Source organism: Neoarius graeffei, chromosome 1 (genome assembly GCF_027579695.1).
Source record: "Neoarius graeffei isolate fNeoGra1 chromosome 1, fNeoGra1.pri, whole genome shotgun sequence".
NCBI lineage: Eukaryota > Metazoa > Chordata > Actinopteri > Siluriformes > Ariidae > Neoarius > Neoarius graeffei.
In genome coordinates this window covers 29,520,111-29,540,555 of record NC_083569.1, presented here as the reverse complement: position 1 = coordinate 29,540,555, position 20,445 = coordinate 29,520,111, and the positions used below count along the sequence as shown (strand labels likewise).

Sequence of the window (20,445 nt, the reverse complement as noted above, 5' to 3'; positions counted from 1 at the left end):
GCCGCCACGGTTGGGATTGTTCCAAAAGGCGGGGACGGAGCAGAGATGGCAGCTCGACATTGGTTCGCTGCCACGTTCAAGAAAACCTGCACCGTTTCCGCCCCGTTTCGAATCGGGGACCGTTCTCGTGTTAAGCGAACGTGGTAACCAAGACAATACGGAAACCACGCGTGTGTTAGCTCTTGCCAGGGCCTCAAGAAGAACGCAGATCGCACTTAACCAATTGTCACGAGAATAGGGGCACGGCCTTGGCATCGTAGAGATGAGCTGGTGGTCGAGTGTGACAAGGTTCAGCATCGAAAAGCGCTGCAACAACATCACGGGAAGAAATCAAATGCCTTGTTTGGACGGGCCAAGGAGGTGACTGAGGGCTGTTCTTTCCACTAGCAACGTAAGTAGTTGTTTGCAGGTTTGAATGACATCAGTTTGCCCCTGCGTACGTTCGACCCATGAAGCGGTGAAGAACACGGGCTCCTGCATGTTTTCCTTTCGTTGGCTACAAGCGACAGGTGTATATTTGTCCCCAAACAGAGAACTGTAGAGTCACTGTTTAAGATTTGTTCAGCAAATGTGTCCATACCTTGGCTGGTCGAAAGCAAATACTTGCTTCCGTAGTTGGCACGGACAGAGAAGAGATCACAGCTCAGCAGTCACTCACTGCCGAGTTCAAAAAATAAATAAATCACCCAACCAACCACTGTTTCTGCCCGGTTTCGAGCCGGGGACCTTTCGCGTGTAAGACGAACGTGATAACCACTACACTACAGAAACCACAGCGCTTTGGCCCATCAGCTGTTGCCTGGGCCTCAAATACAGAAGCAGTGGCACTTAGGCATTTGTCCCCAGGGTAGGCCTGTAGCGTTGGTGGTATAGTGGCTAGCATAGCTGCCTTCCAAGCAGTTGACCTGGGTTTGATTCCCGGCCAACGCACACTCTTTAACGCTTCGTTGTTCTGATGAAAGGCAGAGAGCATGGCGAGGCCCTTGAGAGGAAACAGCAGGAACAGACCGGTTGCTTGTCACTGCCTTGCCAAGGAGGTGACTGAGGGCTGCTCCTTTTGCTTTCCGCTCACGTTGCATGTAGTCGAATAGCATCGGTTACTGAGGGCTGCTCCTTTGCCAACAATTGAGAACTAATTTGAAGAGCTTTCGTGTCTTTTTCAAAAGACTCGGTATCAAGAACTCACGCCACTGCAGGGAATAGGATACAGTCCATGTGGAAACAAAAGAACGGACTGGCGCAAATGGTGTCACGCGTGCAGCGCCGCCGACCTATAAATCGTTGCCAACTAATAATGGCTGCCGAGCTTTTAGTGATTTTTGGAACAGAATTCAGATGCAAAAAAGCAGTTTTCAAAATCATTTTTTGATTTATCCGGCAACTTTACAGCGTATTTGAGCACATCACACCTTCTGATGTAACTTTCATGAGATGAGCACTTGAAGAACAATTGAGCCAATTGAAATCCCTGATACGCCGGTCCAGATCGACCATTTAAGGATTTAAGGTAAAACTTGGGCTTGTCCGGGAGTTGAATCCAGGTCCTCTCGCACCCAAATAAGAATTACACCCCTAGACCAACAAGCCACCCTACAGCTCAACAACAACAACAAAAAAATCCACTTCGTTCCCAATGTGAGTTTCGAATGAAAGACTGGGGTGAATAATCACTCCAAGGTCTTTTACTGCTACACGTGAAGAAACAGAAAGGCCATCCAGAGTTACTGTGGAATCAGAAAACTTACTTCTAGCTGCATGTGGTACCAGGACAAGTACTTTAGTTTTGTCAGAGTTAAGCAGAAGCAAATTAATAAGCATCCAGTGTCTAATGTCCTTTACACATTCCTCAATTCAGGTGCAGAAAAAGAAACCCAAGCCAATTTTTCATTTATTTGCCAACTTTACAGTGCATTCGGGCACATCACGGCAGGGATTTTCTGATATCACTTTCATTAGACTCGCACTTTAAGAAAGATGCACTCCAGTGACATCCCTGATACCCCAGTCCAGATCAGCCATTTAAGGTAAAGCCTGGGCTCGTCCGGGAGTTAAACCTGGGACCTCTCGCACCCTAAGCGAGAATCATACTCCTAGACCAACGAGCCAAACTGTCTAAAGCAAAGGATAAATTAGGAAAAAAAAAATCCATCCGCTTCTTTCTCCGTGGCAAAAGGTTCGGTGTCATCCTAATCCAAAGAGCCAACGATTGAGGACGAATTTGAAGAGCTTTCGTGTCTTTTTCAAAAGACTCGGTATCAAGAACGCACGCTACTGCAGAGAATAGGATACAGTCCGTGTGGAAACAAAAGAACGGACTGGCGCAAATGACGTCACGCGTGCAGCGCCGCCGACCTGTACATCGCTGCGAACTAATAATGGCGGCCGAGCTTTTAGTGATTTTTGGAACAGAATTCAGATGAAAAAAAGCAGTTTTCAAAATCATTTTTTGATTTATCCGGCAACTTTACAGTGTATTTGAGCACATCACACCTTCTGATGGAACTTTCATGAGATGAGCACTTGAAGAACAATTGAGCTAAGTGAAATCCCTGATACCCCGGTCCAGATCGACCATTTAAGGAAAAACTTAGGCTTGTCCGGGAGTTGAACCCAGGACCTCTCACACCCAAAGCGAGAATCATACCCCTAGACCAATAAGCCAACCTACAACTCTCTTAAAAAAAACAAACAAACAAAAAAAAAAACACCGTCCGCTTCTTTCCCAATGTGCAAAATTCACAGCTGTAATGCAGCCCCGGCTGTGTCATATATAATCACATACAGACCCAGTCTACCATAGAAACAATATAAGCAGCCGTTCACCAATGAAAATAAATTTCTAGAGAAAACAAATAGTGTTAGCTTAAAGTTTAGAGTCATCTGTGATCTAATAATGATGCTCTCAATTTTATAAAATTAAACTTTGCCTTAGGATGTAGCACAAGCGAACATTTTTGCCTCGAGTCCCAGGAAAAAGTTGTCAATAATTATTTAGGTTTTCAGTCCAGCGATCAGAATATTTTTAAAGAAATATTGCTGCTGGCTCATCCAAGTTTAATACTTCATTGAAATGTGCTTTGATTTGTTTATTTGTATGTTGGTCACATTTGCTTGTGTTTCTAAACTTACACTTTTGTAATGTCAGGGTTCAAAGCTCACACAGCTGCAGTCACTTGACCGCACCTTCTGATATGACTTAGTGTTCCGACTGATTCACAAATCACAACAAAGGAAGGAGGACAAGGACAGAGACTGAAGATCTTAATTCATTTACTTAAAGAAAATAGAAATATTTACAAAATGAGTGTATGGTGTGAGTAAGGCAATTAATCAGTAGTGTTAGACAGTGCAAGCATGTGATGATAGTGGAGTGAACAGCTGTAACATGAAAGAAAAACCAAATATAAAACAAAGCCATAACAAATAACCAAACCCAAGACAGCAGGTGATGAGCTCCAAGCCCCCGCCATTTCCCAAAAGCTCCTCCTTTTAAAGGAGATCCCAGGTGTTTCCGTAATGAGCTCCTCAGCCACAACTCCAAGCATCACAGCGGCAGCGCTGAGAGTCTCCCAGCCTCCAATCCAGTGTCACTAACCTGATCCAGTGTTCAGTGCAGCTCAGGTTTCTCTGCACTGACCGCAAATCTTTCACCTTTTAGTAAACATTTCCGGGGAGAGGGATGTTAATGAGCTCAGCTTATTTTTGCAGGCTTTGCTCTGGTAGAGCTGGACATGTTTCATGGTCAAATGTTAGAAATATCGAGTCTTTTGCATGGAAACCACACACACACACACCAAGGCGATGTCTCTCTTCAGAAGGATCCAGCTGTTGGGGGCGGAGTCTAGCTGTGTTTACTTTTCTGGAGTTTAATATTTGGAAGTGGTTTATTTAAAGCTGTTCACTGCAAAATTTTATCGCTTCTCGGCCTTTTGGCTAAGATCAAGTGTAGTATCTGTTCTTATCAGTTTAATATCTGATATGTTCTCTAAATGAGAATGCTATATTAAGCAGATTTTTAGAACAGGGAGCTGGAATAAGGGCTTGCTCTTTCTGCTCCATGCATCAACCTGGAATTGCAGTATTTCCAGGAATTGTGCCCTTGTTTAAAAAAAAAGGGTAAACTTTTTTTTTCTTAAATAGGTTAGTTTAATGTTTGCGTTTTCTTTGTAAGAGTAGATGATAGCAAAGAGCTAGAACTGGGGCTTGCTTTTTCTATTCCATGTATCTGTGTGATATTATAGTAGTCTAGAAAGAGTTATTTTGTTCAAAAAATTAAAAAAAATTCTTTTTTTTGTCTGGTCTCCTGTTTTCTGGTTTTCTCCATGTTTAACAAGCAGCTGGACTGTTAGTCTGCAGTAATACTTTTTCATGAGACAGATCACATAACATCTACCTTCTGCTTTCTTTCTTTTTATTTACTTACTGGCTTATTTATTTCTCTGCCTGTTTGCAATGGCTAAGAAAGCTGTAAAGATGCAAGAGATTGGCCCAGGCCACCTTACCCTGGACCAGCTTTCTGGACTTCCAGTAGTGTTTTCACCAACATCACCAAAGCATGAAAGTTCGAGATGTGTACCATATTAGAGGTTTTGATTTCTGTAAACAGTGTTTCTATTTCACTCGAGAAAAAAAAAAAATCACATTTTTTGTAATGGTATTGGTTAAAGAAACTTGCAGTAAGAAGACAGAAGCTGCTAGAAAGTATGTAGAAAGCCTAGAGCCCAGTGTAAGAGCCTACTATCTGGAGAAACTGCAGTTAATCAACAGCCTGGAACCATATGAAATGGGAGAGAAACTGAGTGAAAACAACGTGTTACTGCCGGCTGTAATATACCCAGACATCATCAACTACTTATTTTTTTTTTTGGCCAAGTCCATACACTGCTGAGGATCTGAAGTGTTTCAAGGGACTAGAAGCCTATAACCAGATGTGCTGTGTCTGAGTCAGGGAACGAAAAGCATGGAAATTTGGTGACAAATGTCTGGTGAAAGCAAAGGTGTGTACTGTGTACATTACATGTACAGTGATATACTGTAGGTCATGCGTGCACATCCCCTGTGGGCCTACCTCAGCTGACAGCAGATGGCTGATTGTGATTTTTAACTTTAGCTTACTCTCAAGAGAACATACAGAAGCACCATCACGGCTAGACAGTAGAAATATGGTGTTATGTTTAATTTTAAGACATAGATCAAAACTTAAAAAAAAAAAAAACCTCATACCTGATACAAAGTGAACTGAACACACTCTTATGTTGTGCGGATTTTTGTCGGTCAGATCCTGGTGTAGTGTGGCAAGCCAGAGACGACGACACTCCTCTGACAATTTTCTGTTTTCCTCCCCCTGAGTTTAGATTATTTTAGGTAATCAGTAGAAGTGCAGATGTTTCTCGCTATCTGAGTGATTGTGGCAACCCAAAACTGTGCAGTAATTCACCATTATTTGGTTTGTTTATTGAAACATTCACAAAGATTGCTTTGCTGTTGATGTGTCCAATGCCTCCAATATGGCCGACTTCCGGTTTGATGACATCACGTGAAAACTCTATACAGTTTCACTAGCCTGATCCAGAGTTAAGTGTAGCTCAGGTTTTCTTCATTGATGCATAAATCTTTTGCCTTTTACTAAAGATTTCTGTGGAGAGGAATGTTATTGAGATCAACTTATTTTTGCAGGCTTTGCTCTGGTAGAGAAATTTTTGGTGGTCAAATGTTAGAAATATCAAGCTTTTTGCATGGATCCCCCCACCACACACACACAAAAAAAAAGCCCCTTTCACCATACATTTTTTTTTATATGACTTTGATCTATAGCTGTCAAAGGCCTCGGCCTTAAAACCGGTTACCGCTGTGACGTTACACACTCAGGGCTGGCTGGCTCAGCAGGGCAGCTCAAATGCCAACTTTGTGGTCAATTTTAACTCTCAAAAATATATATATATATATTTATTCCCATTTATGCAGCAAACAAGAGTCAAGGATGGAGATATTATCCACTCAGAAATGTATTTAAAAATAAAGGTTCTGCGTATCTCCTTTAAACATGGTAGAGGTTTTTTTTTTTTTGGTTTGGGCTTTTTTGTTTTTTTTAAATTAACATGGAAACATCTACAGAAGTAAAGTTGTGCATTCTGAAACAGTGCAGGAAGTTTTAAGTTTTTTAGACAAAAAAAAACAGTCATGGTGTATTAGTCAAGGATTTTACTATTTTAGAATTGCAAAACTGTCTTCAAGGTTTTAAACAACGAAAGTCTCCAGGAGCGGTTGGACTCCCTCTGGAATTTTATCAAACCATTTGGGATGTTTTAGCAAATGACATTTTGACTGATTTTAAAGAATTTGAAAGGCTGGCTCGACTTCCAGACAGTTTCAGGATAGGGATAGTTGCTTTACTGCGCAAAAAAGGTGACAAGACAGACTTGAGGAATGGGAGACCGATCATCCTTTTAAATTTTGATTGTAAGCTTTTTAGCAAACTATCACGATGTATGTCAACAGTTTTAGAAGACATGATCCACCCGGATCAAGCCTGTGCCATCCTCCTGAGGAAGATCACGGACAGCCGAGTGCTTGTTCGAGACGCCATCTGTTTTGCGAGGGACAGAAACTTTTGGCTATTAGTTATAAATTTAGACTTTGAGAAAGCCTTTGATCGGGTCTCACACCAGTATCTTTTTCAGGTACTGGAAAAGGCGGGTTTTCCAGGGAGGTTTAAAGAGTGGGTGGGTCTGCTGTATCAAGATATTTGCAACAGAATTTTGGTAAATGGGCACCTCACAAAAGTGATTGATGTTCGCTCTGGTGTCCACCAGGGGTGCCCATTATCTTCATTCCTGTTCATAGCCTATATTGAGCTGCTGGCGCAGATCTTGAGAAAGGACAAAAAAGTTCTCTCCAAAGCCTGCCATACAGTCACAGTTTGCGACCATGAGCTTGCCATTATATTCATCGACAATCCACAGAGAAGTTTTTCAATTGTTCTTTGCAAGTGCTTAACCTGGAATAGAACAAAGGTTGTATTCAGTCACATGACTTTTGCTTGCGAGTTTAATTCCAGTGAAGTGGTGGTCAGAGAAACTGATTTGGCTGCTGGCATGTAAAGAGTTAGTGAAACTGTCTCCGATTCTTGCTTTTTGTAGGCGTCTTTGTGGTGATTGCTAAGATGCTGTAAGTTTTAATATTGGGTGTAAACAAACCATAGCTGCTGGATTCTCAATCTTCCCTGCCCTTCTCATTCAGTAAACAATAAGGGTTTTTTATTATTATTTTTATTCTCATCTCATTATCTCTAGCCGCTTTATCCTGTTCTACAGGATCGCAGGCAAGCTGGAGCCTATCCCAGCTGACTACAGGCAAAAGGCGGAGTACACCCTGGACAAGTCACCAGGTCATCACAGGGCTGACACATAGACACAGACAACCATTCACACTCACATTCACACCTACGGTCAATTTAGAGTCACCAGTTAACCTAACCTGCATGTCTTTGGACTGTGGGGGAAACCGGAGCACCTGGAGGAAACCCACGCAGACACGGGGAGAACATGCAAACTCCGCACAGAAAGGCCCTCACCGGCCACGGGGCTCGAACCTGGACCTTCTTGCTGTGAGGCGACAGCGCTAACCATTGTCATCGCTCCAATCATTTTGAGTAATTTTGTATGGATCAATAGATAGGTACTTGTTTAAGGCTCCATAGCTCAGTGGTTAGAGCACTGGCCTTGTAAACCAGGAGTGGTGAGCTCAATTCTCACTGGGGCCTTTAACCTGCCTTCTGAAGGTAAAGAATTGTGACTGAGAAAAAAGTGGTGCCTTATCATTTGTTGCCTGAGAGCTCTTACTGTTTCTTCTACTCAGTTCTCTATCAGTGAGCGAGTTGATATCAACAAAAAGACTGCAGCTAAAACTCTAAAGGATTCTTATCATGCTGCACATATTTGTAAGTTCCTGGTTACACAATTACAATTTTGGACTATATAGTGCTTGGGAACTTGGGACAAGAAGTCTATGAGATATGCATGGAAAAAGCAAGAGGTTGAGAAAATTACATTAAAAAAAAGAACCAAAAACACTGGTTAGATTTTTTTGGTTGTAGTTCTCATCACCTGAAAACCACTGGCTGCTGCTCAGTGTGTTTAGCTAGAATGTACAGCCCACAGCCCAGTCTATGATTGACACACCACATTATTTAAAATGTGTGCCCATTTTTTGTGAGGCAAATAGTAAACAGAAGCTAACTGCAGCTAGGAACTAAAGTTGTGAGTAATGTTATAGCAGTTTCTGTGGGCTCTATTGAGGATTGGCACAGGATCTTCAAGGTTCTGCTGTGGCCCCAATCTTCAGCCGCTGTGAAAGAGTCAAGGCTCAGTAGTAAGAGCACTGCTCTCATAAACTAGAGATCATGAGTTTGATCCTTGCTGGGGCCTGTAAGGGACGCTTTGAACGTAGAACGTTGATCCAGACAAAAGAGGGGATATTGAGAAGGTGAGCAAGTGCTGCTCATGATTTCACATCACTTGAAGACCATTTTCTGCTGGTGAGAATGTCTCCATATGGACAGTTTAAAGATCAGTGTGATTACTGTGGATGAGACTGAGGGATTGAAGGTGTCTTTGGTGTGCAATTTCTGCAGAACACTTTGCACTCAAGTCTCTATCAATGCACAGTTGATAACATCAACAATGGACCATGTGATGATGGCTGACGAGAAGATGTGTTTGGACAGCATGCAGTCTTCTTATCAGGGAAGTTCACTCTTTTTAATCAGTTGCCTTTTTTCTTTAGTTCTGAAAAAAAAATACTGAGGTCTGGACCTCAGTGACTGCATAGCTGGTGACGGACATAATTTTAGTACAGCCTAATTCCCAATAAAGCTGTTCTCATTTACATTTTTTTTTCCTGTTTCGGTTATTAGGCAATGGAACGAGTATGAAATAGTGACTAAAACGTGGCCTATTAAAATAACATGTTCACCAGCAGTCACATCCAAGCCATTTTCACGCTGCTGCTCTGCACTGAGAAAATTCCTATTTTATAACCTCAGTGTCATCTGACAAAATCACCATGCACAAAATTTTAAAGAAAACAACCGTGCAGTGATAATTACTATATTTCCATATAAAATGATTACTCAGAGAGAAAGTTTGAAGAGACAAGGTGTTTTCCTTATTTTTTCTCTCCCACAGTGCACAGCCTCTGTCTGCCTGGGAAACCAACCACAAGAAGGATGTTTCGTTTTCAGTCAGGGATGATTCGGCCTCATCTGCCCTGTAGTGAATAAACCTTTTAATCCTCTGGAGACAAAGATATCGTCTATCGAAAGTAGCTAAGATTTGTCCAAAAACTCACAAGATTTGTCGCTAGTCACTTTTTTTTTTAATTTAAAAAAGTCACTAAGTTGGCAATAATGCTTCGAGAACTGACTGTTCACTTGTTGCCTAATATTTCCCACTTCTTGTCAGGTGCCATTGTAACGAGATAATCAATGTAATTCACTTCACCTGCCAGTGGTGTTAATGTTATGGCTGATCGGTGAATATAAATGTACTATGTATGTATGACTGAAGAACAGATCGAGCCTATATAATTGTGTAAAGTGTTATTTATATAATGACAGAAGTCTATATCTCTGGGGTGTGTGTGCAGGATCCTAGTACTTGGCCCACAGTAAGATAATTGACTATGCCATCTTGTGTAGAAAGGAGAAAGATTTTAACACACCAAGGTTATCTATCTATCTATCTATTTTCTTTCACTCATCCCTACCACTTTGCCACATTTTGCACAGATAAAAATGGATGCTGGGAATAAGAAGTCTTTTTTGTGGACCTTTCTGGAAAGCTTTCTAGCTCATGTACTGTAGATGAGCAGATTATTAAATATTCTGTTAGCAGGATGGGAGGGAACATGCTTAAAGTGGGTAGTTTTTTAAAATTCATATTTTCTGGTAAAGATCCTCAACTGAGGTAAGAGAAACTCTGATGATGGTTCCAGTGGTTTTCATTATGTGTTCTAGCAGCTTGTGCTTTGACACAGAATGCAGTTTTCAGAGAAGATACTCACAGAGCTGCACAGGATGCTGTCTATGGTTCCCCTAAATGTATTGAAGCTAGGAGGGGTGAGGTTTGCTCTCCTGCCTATGCAGAAAAGTGAGACAATGTTGGGATTTTCTGGCACAGATAAGATCCTCTGTCATGTGCACCCCAAGACTGTCTCCATGATCACACTAGCGGAAGAGCACAGATTGATCAGTGTGGGACTGTGAGTCCTACTTGGGTCAAAAATCATCTCTTTTGTTTTCCTCCATGGATTGTTGCTTCTACTGTAGTCCTCTGACCCACTTCACCTTCTCTCTGTATGTTGGCTCATACAATTTGTAGGTACATTTGGTAATTATTAAGTGATCAATCTCATTAAATCAGTCTCATTAAATTTGAAGGTTAATAATTAAATTGAATCAGTCTCATTTGAATCATTTAAATTGAATCATTTAAATGTAAACATTCAAAGTGAATCATTTAAAGTGAATCATACCATTAATTTTGGTGCTTAATAATAAATTACCAAACAGCTAAATTATGGTATATTCCAAATTATTATGATCACTTACCGTATTACATAACTTATATGCACCTTTTTGAATTCTTTGGGAGATTGGGGACTTCAAAGATATTGGAACACAAATAAAACACACAGTTTCAATAATAAATGGAATTTATTATAACGAAGATAAAAATGGATAATAGCAGATGGAATCATTATATACAAATATGATATGGTGTGTGTGTGTTTGTGTGGGTGTGTGTGTACGTGGTGGAGGCCTAGTTTGGTGGCTAGCTAAGACAAAGGAATGTTATCTTAGTAGAACAAAGGATTAGCTCTGTTGCTAGCTAAGGTGTGTTTGTGAGTGGTGGCCACGTGGGGGAGTTGACCACGTGTTTAGACCTATGGCCTAGCAAAAGGAAGAAGCTAGCGTGGGATGCTAACTGAGGTGTGTTTGAGCACGTGGTGAGGCCTAGATTAGCTTTGTGTTGTTAAGTAGACAAAAGAATTATCCGTGTGGCTAGCTAAGGAGGGTGTGTCACCACGTGGGGTTTGAGAACAAAGGATTTAGCTCTGGTGGCTAGCTAAATTGTGGTTTATCAGGCCTGGTGGGGCCTGTGACCACGTGTGTGTGGGCTTAGATTAACCTCATGTGGCTAAGCTAAGACAAAGGAATGCTAGCTCATAACACTACTAAATCCACTGAAATCTTGATAAGATCAAGATGTATGATAAGGAGAATTAAATATGTCAGTAGGAATAAAGAGAAGCATGCACAGCCTATCTATTAAACAATTGAGAGAACATAGAACAAAATAAATCAATTCAACACGCTGCGTGTTTAACAGTGTAACAAATAAACCTGGGTTTAAATTCACACTATTTCAATAAAAGCAAATTCCTAAGACTAGCTTTAATTATGCCCAAAAATGCCAAGTCTTACTCAATATCTTGCCTCTAGCAAGATTATGAAGAGATGTTCCGAGGCTTTCGGAGTTTCGCCTGTGGAGCATGTGAGTAGCTTCCGTGAGGCGCAGAGAACTTCTTGATCCGACGCATGGTCGCTCATGATGAAAAGAAAGTCTCTGATTAAACAATGTGCACAGCGCTTCAATCAGGAGGAATTCTGGTCGCTCCTAATTATAAATTAACTGCTTTGAGCTGCAGTCGTACGTACTTAATGAATGAAACCGGTTGTAACTCACTGAGTTTAAAATCGCGCGATCTTAGAGTCTACCGTGGCCAGTGGTAAACAAAGAAATCGCGCTAACTTGTGGATCTTGCAAGAAAGAAAGAAAAAGACGTCTTTTTAAATTTGCTTGGGTGAGCAGCCTCTTTGTGTACGCAGACCGCTGGTCCTGCGACGGAAAGAGGAAGAGTGGAAGTTTGTTCCGTTATTTATGCTTTCATGGAGGACGTGATGTTGGTGCTCCCGCTCTGGCATGACGCAGGTCAACACGGAAGTTGGCTGATGGGAAATGTAGTTTCTTAAAGAGATGGGCTATGTACCTACAAATTTAATGACAATAAAATACAATTAAATTCAATTTTACCTGTAGAATGCTTTTAACAATGGACATCATCACAAAGCAGCTTTACAGAAATATATAAATTTTACATAGATAGAATTTATCCTGAAGGATGAAGCCAGAATGCGATGGTGGCAAGACGGGGTCACTGGTATCTCAGGTGTCGCATGTGTAGTGAGAGAGGGAGGGGGTTGGGCAGATGGAAAGAGAAACCCTCCTCTAAATACACACAATTTCAAACTGAAAGTCTGCAATGTAATCTCACAATCAATTCAAAATATTTTTGGTTGTTTATTTTATAACAGACATTTTCTGGAGGATTTCATTAAAGTGAGAGAAAAAACAGCTGCTGGTCTTGGTAATACTATCAAAGATGTCATCAAGTCATTAGGCCTTACAGGGGAGTGGTGTATGTTGTGTGTGTGTGAGAGAGAGAGAGGTTTGCTGGTGTGAAAGAGAGTTGAAGTGGTTTTCAGTTGGAGTGTGTGAGTGGTAAACTGAGTGTTTTACTTGCTTTAGGTTTCTTCCTTCCTTCCTGTGGCCTTCATTTACATTTAGAGTAGCTTTTATCCAAACTGACAGTTGAACTCAGCATTCATGGTATTAATGTCCTGCCTTCTGAATAAGAAGTTCAGAAAGCACATATGGGTGTCATGGTCAAGTGTCCACATATTTTTGGCCAGACATTGTACTTGCATATACCTGGGTGTTCACAGGTTGGGATGGGAAGTAAACATTGATAACCTCTATGTGAATTTCTCCTCGAGTCCTGCACGTGTTTCCTCCAGGTTATCCAGTTTCTGATCTCCTTCCAAAAACATACCGGTAAGTAGACTGGAGACGTCCCTTACAAAAGTTCAGGTTTCTGGTAGACAGTTGTGGTGAACCTTTGGCAATGTTGCCACAAATTTGTGGCAAGGTCATATTTTCACATGCAAATTAATTTTGTGGCAAACCTCTGGTGCACTTGTGGCTAACTTTGTGGAAAACTTACAGCAAACAATTGATCCCTAATTGTATTTTTTGCCGCAGGTTTGCTAGAATGTTTGCTGTTTGCAGTAAATTTGCTGGCTGTGAGATGAGTGCTCAGGGACTGTGTACAAAGTGCAACACTGAAAAGATTTATGACAAAGACATTCAACAACTTCACTCTTACACAGTGTAGTATCACCAACATCACTGCACATATCGATAATTTTTATTATTATTTGTGGCAGCAGGGGTGTGGCCAGGCATCGGTTTGTGAATGGAGGGCGGGGCCAGGGAAGGTGAGTGGGAAAGTCAGTACACCTGTTGTCAACTAATGGTGTGTGTGTGTTTGTGTGTGTTTGTTTTGCAGTGACGACGGAGGATAGAAAGGAGGGAGTGAAGAGAGGGATCTCTCCTGACCAGAGCACGTGTATGAGTGTGTGAGCGAGTGAATGAGATTAGTAAAACTGAAAAGCAGCCCAAAATGAGAAATAAAGTCTGTGTTAACATCATTTCCCACCTGCTGCACTTCAGTATTCCACTAACATCAGAGACTTACATTATTATTACAGAAAAGATTAACTAAACACAATTAGAGTGGCGGCCTAACAGTTTCTATGCAGAGAATTGTCACTCAATTTTTTGTTTGCTTGCTTGTTTTTCTCACCATCCTGTGTAACCTGTAGAGACTGGTGTGTGTGAAAATCCAGAAGATCAGCAGTCTCTGAAATACTCAAACCAACCTTTCTGGTACCAACAACCATGCCATGATCAAAATCACAGAGATCACACTTTTTCTTCATTCTGATATTTGATGTGAACATTACCTGAAGCTCTTGCCCTGTATCTGTATGATTTTTTTTTTTGTATTATGCTGCTGCCACATAATCGGCTGATGAGATAATTGCAAGAATGTGCAGGTGTTCCTAATAAAGTGGACAGTATAGGAAATTTAGTGTGACCAATCCACCTAAATGCATGTTTGAAAGTTTGAATCACAAAATAAATTGAAAAAAAATAGTGATTGATGAAAGTTTAGAGTCATCATCCATTAATCACATAATTTTGTTTACATGATATACATGACCCATATTCATCAAAGTTCAGTGGAATCAAATCTTGCGATGGAAAAAGGAAAAGCAAATTCCACTGGGAATTTTCTTATTTTTCCATTTCATTATTTTTTTGTATCTGTATGATCATAGTCACATCTGTTCGTACATATATACCTACATGCATAATCAACACATGAGCAAATGAATGAGTGAATGAATGAACAAATGAAAATTGATTACAGTAGGTTATGAGGAAACCCAGAAAAGAGTTCATTAGTTTTATTCCAGTGCAAACCAGCAAAACCTGACACAATGGATCTGGAAGTGTCATTAAAATATTTTGGAGAATGAAACATGTAGGTTTTTGAATTCACTGTGATTAATGTGGAGTTGTTGTGTTAATCCCTCATTATTATTCTCTTCTATTTCCTCCAGGTGCATGTGTTACCATGAGTGTTGTTTGTGTCTGTGGTTAACCAATGAGCTGGTAAAGGGAGTATCTTTGATCTGTGGTTTTAGAAGCTTCATGTATACCATTTGTATGTTTTTGTACAGCCTTTCATTGACTCTGTATTACTGTGCTACATCTCTAAGAGCACAGTGATAGAGCGCAGAATCTGAGAGCTTTAGACCTCTGATAGTAAGTTCAGTGGAGTCTCTGGTTGTTTTTGACTCTAATCGACGATCATCAGGAGTGCTCTGGTCAGATCTTGACCTTGCGCCTTTATACAGTAAAAACTGTGGTGCGCTGTTCGGATATTGTTTGTACCAGTAAAGCAAAATATTATTGCTGCTTGACTCATATGAACATTTCAGAATAACAGTGTCTGTTTCTTTCCTGACAATGTTGGCATCTTCATCTGTCGGCCAAATTTTGTCTGCAAAACTGCCTGTTGTAAAAAAGAATATGAATAAATAAATCAGTGAAGTATTTTTTTTAATCAAATACAGACTTGATAAATTAAGAAATTACTAGATGAAAACAAACATGTGTATTAATTAATACAATGATTTAGCAGTTAAAATGTATTGTAATAATTCATGATTGTACTAATTAATGTAATGATGAGCTGATGAAAGTTAATTACCTGTTGCGACAGTGAGAATCAGTGGGATGTATCTCACTGTGTACAGTAAATTGTATGGTTGAGCCATTTCTGAACACAGCTCTGTGAGGACTCTGTATAATAGTGCTGTATGTGCTGAACTTTCCACATGAGGGAACACATCTCTAAGAAGTGCACACCCAGGAAGTGCTGCTGTCGAACACTGTATGGACTTCTTATTGGCTCATTAATATCAATAAATAAAGTTTAAATTAAATCTGAACTCATCCTAATCTGAGTTTGGAGAAGGCCGTGTGTTTGAGTTTTGTGTCACTGTGAGCTCCAGGGTGCAGGATGACAGTGCAGAGTCTGATACTGCAGCAGGATTACAAAGATGGAGTAACAATCCATTCATTAAAACAAATATTAAATGGGGATAATATAGTTTATGATGTATGTTAATTCTGTTAATGTACATGTTTTGCTGAATTTTGTGATAATATTGTTGACTAATATGAGCCACTATAATATATTAATTCATTCGTTCATTTTCTATACCACTTATTCATTGCAGGTGTCAGGTGAGCTGGAGCCAATACCAGCTGACAGTGGAGGGGGATACCTTGGACAGATCACCAATCTATTGTGGGGCTAACACAGAGAAACAGCCATTCACACTCACATTCACACTTATGGGCAAGTTAGAGTACCCAGTTGACCTAATCTGCATGTCTCTGGACTGTGGGAAGAAACTGGAGCACCCAGAGGAAACCCACGCAGGCACGGGGAAAACATGCAAATTCCAAACGGAAAGGTTCAAACCCATAACCTACTTTCCGTGAAGTGACAGTACTAACCACTGCACCACCATGCCACCCCATAATATATTTATTTCGATAGAATAAACAAAAAGTCATAAGTATAGATTCCAATAGAGAATTACAGCAAAAGGTCGCTTGGGGGGGGGACCGATGTACACTCCAGATTTCTGGGTTTTTTTTTTATCTTAATTATTGTTTGTGTCACCATAAACCAACAGATTTCACCTTTAATGTGGTAGGCATGTTGTGCTAATCAAATGGTGCTAACCCTCCAACAATCCATTTTAATTCCATCTTGTAATGCAATAAAACAGGACAAACACCAGGGGGATGAATACTTTTGCAAGACACTGCATCTGAGAGCTCTTTTCTATTCAACAAGGCTTTGTGTTTACTGAATTTGATAGTGTGGCAGCAGAGGCGTGGCCAAGCATCAATTTGTGCATGGAGGGCGAGGTCAGGGAAGGTGAGTGGCCACGTCATTACACCTGTTGTCAGTTAACGTGTGTGTGTATGTGTATGTGTTGCAGAGATGGCGGAGCATAAAATGAGGGGGAGAGCAGAGAAGGGGAGCTCTCTCGACCAGAACACGTGTGCGTTGTGTGTGACTGTATGAGATTAAAGCTGAAAAGCAAAGAAAATAGGAAAAATAAAGTGTGTGTGTGAACATCAACTCCCACCTGCTGTGCTTCTGTGCTCCAGCCACATCAGGGACTGTTACAGATTGCTTGTTAGCTGCTAACTTGGCTGTCAGTTCTTCTTCTTCAGACCTCAGATCAATAGAGATCTTGCAGTCACGTGACCGGAAAGTACACAACCGCCATCTTGTCGGTCAAAAACACCGCTGAATACTGCTGCACTCGTGTACAGAATGGATCAATTTCAACCGACGGACTACACGGCTCATTTTTCTAATGAACAGATAACTAGATATATGTCTAAAATAAGCGATCTACAGATTTGTGACCCTTATGGCTTTCCGGATGGAGTTTTCACGACCGGATTTTGAACTGCCAGAATACCCGGACGTGTATAATTACCTCATCAACTTTCCCTCGCTGTTCAGTGGTGAAACACTGTGCCTATAAATCTCTGGACAGTTATCTTTACAGAAATTCAGGATTTGTCAGCGACTCAGATGTGGCATCTTGTAAACAAATCCTCATTGGATGGGTAAGTCACTTAAGTATTGAGTATAGCACTGACCAGCCGATTATAGAATAGAATAAGGTAATTCCAGTTGTAATTCCAAATCGTCCGTCTTGTTTACATGGATCTGGCGTTGGAGAGAGAGAGGCTTAGCAGTGGAGGTTTGAGTGGCTGTTTTCTGAGCTTAGTCAACAGGCCGGCTCTGCCTGCAGCCTCGCTTTTGCTCCCGGTGCCGCCTCCTTCGCTTTGCTTCCGATAACAATCCATAGAGACCCCGCTGGTCTCGCTATCTCGTCCGGAATGTTTTTTTTTTCTCGTCCGGAATGTTGTGCATGCGATGGAAATCGCTACAAACCATCATTTTCTGCTGGAATTCATGTCCAGTAAGTCCATACAGTTGTAGTGGATATTGAAGTCCGGTACAGACGAACAACACACAAAAATACACACAAAAAACATAAAAAATGTGCACAGGTAGGGAGAGCTTGTAGCCGCAGCCGTTGTAGTAGAATTGTATATAGTAGGGTTTTCCAGAAGAAAAGGTAGAAGTAAAAGCAGAAGTAGAACCAGAAGTAGAAGTAGAAGGCGGAATATGGCATTTGACCGACAAGATGGCGTCTGTCACAATCTGGATCGGCTGTGACGTCACATGCAAGTGCTCCATAGGAGGAACAGACACCTGCCTGAGAAAGCTGACTGCTAACATCAGCGTACTGGATCAAGTGCTATTTTATAATCTGTTAAATAATGAGGGTGGAAACCATCGTGTTAAATTATGAATCAGAATCTCAAACTATTTCTTCATATTAAGGTCTGAACATTGTGTTACATTGTCATAGGAAGTGTAACTTTTCCCCCATTGATTGCTCAAAGAAAGCATTACCAAAGATGATGGCTGTAGATATTCAAAGCAAATAAATATCAAACTTTGTGAACTCAGACAGAAAACTGTATTTGAATGAAACAGGTAAACAGCTCCCCCTCCTGAGGGGAAAAAAATCAGTCTGCACTTTTTGTACAGTGTGTTTGAGTTTTGTGTCCCTGTGGGCTCCATGGCGCAGTAGTACAGTGCAGAGTCTGATACTGCAGCAGGAAAGATCTCCACATCTACTTTCTTTTCCTTTTTATGAAGTCTGATAGACAGTCTTGGGTCAGGTTGTTTAGCTTCAGTGACATAATTTGAAGATATAGTAATCATCAGAAGAAACTCTGGTCCTGATTGAGGCTTTTGTCGATACCAGTGGAGATCTCTAGCCGAGTCATCATATGTGCAGGTCAGTGTGGTTTTGCTGCCCTCAGCTGAAGATATAATGGTTTGGTCTGATTTAATGCTGCTGTCAACAGCACCTGCAGTAAAGACATTGCAACATCATAAACATTTCTATTTTCATTGTTTAGTGACTTTTTTTTTTTAAACCAACTAAATCATCATGTTTAGGTGTCAGTACAAAAATCTCCAGCATCCACCTGAAGTTTGTGTATAATATAAATGACTTACCAAAGGTTTTAACGACTATAAAAACAAAGAAGAGTAACATGATTGCTGTGTCTCTCTTGCAGTCGATATACCGGTAAATGGCAGTAACTCTGTGTAACTGTCTAAACTGCATCTCACCACATCTTGCTCCACCTACTTTCACAGTCACATCAATTCTGACATCAATCTCTCAGTGAATAATCTTGTACATTCTGCCATCTTTTAATTAGAAATTAAAAAGAAGGAGTCATAATTATTTAAATCAAATCATTAAAACAAATATTGAATGTAGATAATACAGTTAATCATGTGTGATAATTCTGCATGTTGCTGAATGTTCTGATAATATTACACAGTTCATTAGCATAAGGACCTTCTGTAGTTTATGTGATATTAGCAGACAGTGCGATAATTTTCTTCTCTATGAAACACATGCATTGATCTAATAAACAGTTAATTAATTCAAATATACAGTAACTTTATTTTCACTTTATTTAACGAATGTATTTCATTACATGTCAAAGGAATTACATGGAATTCCCTAAGGCATGACATGCATCAATCACAAACAAACAAACAAACAAATAAAAGGCAACATATCAAATGCTGAAACTGAGTTGTTGTTTTTTTTTTATTAAGTATACAGTATATATGCCCCTTTTGAATTTAGTGCCAGCAATTTCCTTGTTTTCTCCATGCTCAACAAGTAACTGGACCGTTAGTCTGCAGTAATTCTTCCCCTACTTTTTCATTAGACAGATCACACAACACTCAACTGTTCCTTTTCAACATTCAACACCCCCTACTTACTTATTTATTAATCAAAAATGCTTGTTGGTCAGACATTTCTCTGCCTGTGTGCAATGGCTAATAAAGCTGTAAAGGTGTAAGAGATTGGCCCAGGCCACCTTACCCTATACCAGCTTTCTGCACCTCCAATCCAGTGTCACTAACCTGATCCAGTGTTAAGTGCAGCTCAGGTTTCTCTTCATTGATGCATAAATCTTTCTGCTTTTACTAAAGATTTCCGTGGAGAGGAACGTTATTAGTTCAACTTATTTTTGCAGGCTTTACTCTGGCAGAGCTGTATATTTTTGGTGATTGAATGTTAGAAATATCGAGCTTTTTACATGGAAACACCTCCCCGCACACACAAAACAATGTCTCTCTCCAAAAGGATTCAGCTGTAATTTTTGGAACAATAGAACTGTTATAATATGCATGGAACAGAAGGAGTAAGCCCCTATTCCAGCTCTCTACTCTAAAAAATACATTTAATACATTATCGTCATTTAGACAACATATCAAACATTAAATTGGTACACCAAAAAAAAAAAGTTTTCCTTTGTTTTGGAAATAAGAGCACCATTCCTGGAGGTACTACAATAGCAGGTTGATGTGTGGAGCAGAAGGAGCAAGCCCCTATTCCAGCTCCCTGTTCTAAACATCTGTTTAATATAACATCCTCATTTAGAGAACATATCAGGTATTAAACTGATAAAAACAGATACTACACTTGATCTTAGCCAAAAGTGCTAAGAAGGTTAGCATGCTTCTAGTCTGGTGACACCAACACAGATTTTCTTTAGCTAAATGTGGCAGGCTTCACACATAATGTAAGGCAATCAACAGAATGATACTCTCACTGTAACACTAACAAATCAGTAAATTATTGATGCTTATCATTATACAAGGTCGATCTACTGGTAACAATGAACCAAAAATATATGATGAGCGAGCAATGACTGTGAGTCTGGTAGCAACTGCTGGATGTGAATTGCAGGTCAAAATGTCCGCGCTGCTCCGTGACTGGTTGGACAGCATCACATGGTTATCACTGCTGCTGACTCGCGTGCA

General features: G+C 40.4%; 8 non-coding genes across 8 annotated transcripts; 6 read left to right on the top strand and 2 right to left on the bottom strand.

The window, feature by feature from the left end:
• Nucleotides 1-698: 698 nt before the first annotated feature.
• trnav-uac (transfer RNA valine (anticodon UAC)) lies at nucleotides 699-771 on the bottom strand. The gene has a single exon. It is a non-coding gene; the product is annotated as a tRNA-Val (tRNA).
• Nucleotides 772-858: 87 nt separating this feature from the next.
• Nucleotides 859-930, top strand: trnag-ucc (transfer RNA glycine (anticodon UCC)). The gene has a single exon. It is a non-coding gene; the product is annotated as a tRNA-Gly (tRNA).
• Nucleotides 931-3,613: 2,683 nt separating this feature from the next.
• On the top strand, nucleotides 3,614-3,727 carry LOC132896613 (U5 spliceosomal RNA). Its single transcript, XR_009656111.1, has one exon. It is a non-coding gene; the product is annotated as a U5 spliceosomal RNA (small nuclear RNA).
• A 186-nt stretch (nucleotides 3,728-3,913) lies between these two features.
• On the top strand, nucleotides 3,914-4,104 carry LOC132897058 (U2 spliceosomal RNA). Its single transcript, XR_009656229.1, has one exon. It is a non-coding gene; the product is annotated as a U2 spliceosomal RNA (small nuclear RNA).
• Nucleotides 4,105-5,582: 1,478 nt separating this feature from the next.
• LOC132896133 (U5 spliceosomal RNA) lies at nucleotides 5,583-5,695 on the top strand. The gene has a single exon (XR_009655942.1). It is a non-coding gene; the product is annotated as a U5 spliceosomal RNA (small nuclear RNA).
• Nucleotides 5,696-7,689: 1,994 nt separating this feature from the next.
• Nucleotides 7,690-7,762, top strand: trnat-ugu (transfer RNA threonine (anticodon UGU)). Its single transcript has one exon. It is a non-coding gene; the product is annotated as a tRNA-Thr (tRNA).
• Nucleotides 7,763-19,561: 11,799 nt separating this feature from the next.
• Nucleotides 19,562-19,674, top strand: LOC132896217 (U5 spliceosomal RNA). Its single transcript, XR_009655970.1, has one exon. It is a non-coding gene; the product is annotated as a U5 spliceosomal RNA (small nuclear RNA).
• Nucleotides 19,675-19,943: 269 nt separating this feature from the next.
• LOC132897344 (U2 spliceosomal RNA) lies at nucleotides 19,944-20,135 on the bottom strand. Its single transcript, XR_009656304.1, has one exon. It is a non-coding gene; the product is annotated as a U2 spliceosomal RNA (small nuclear RNA).
• Nucleotides 20,136-20,445: the final 310 nt, after the last annotated feature.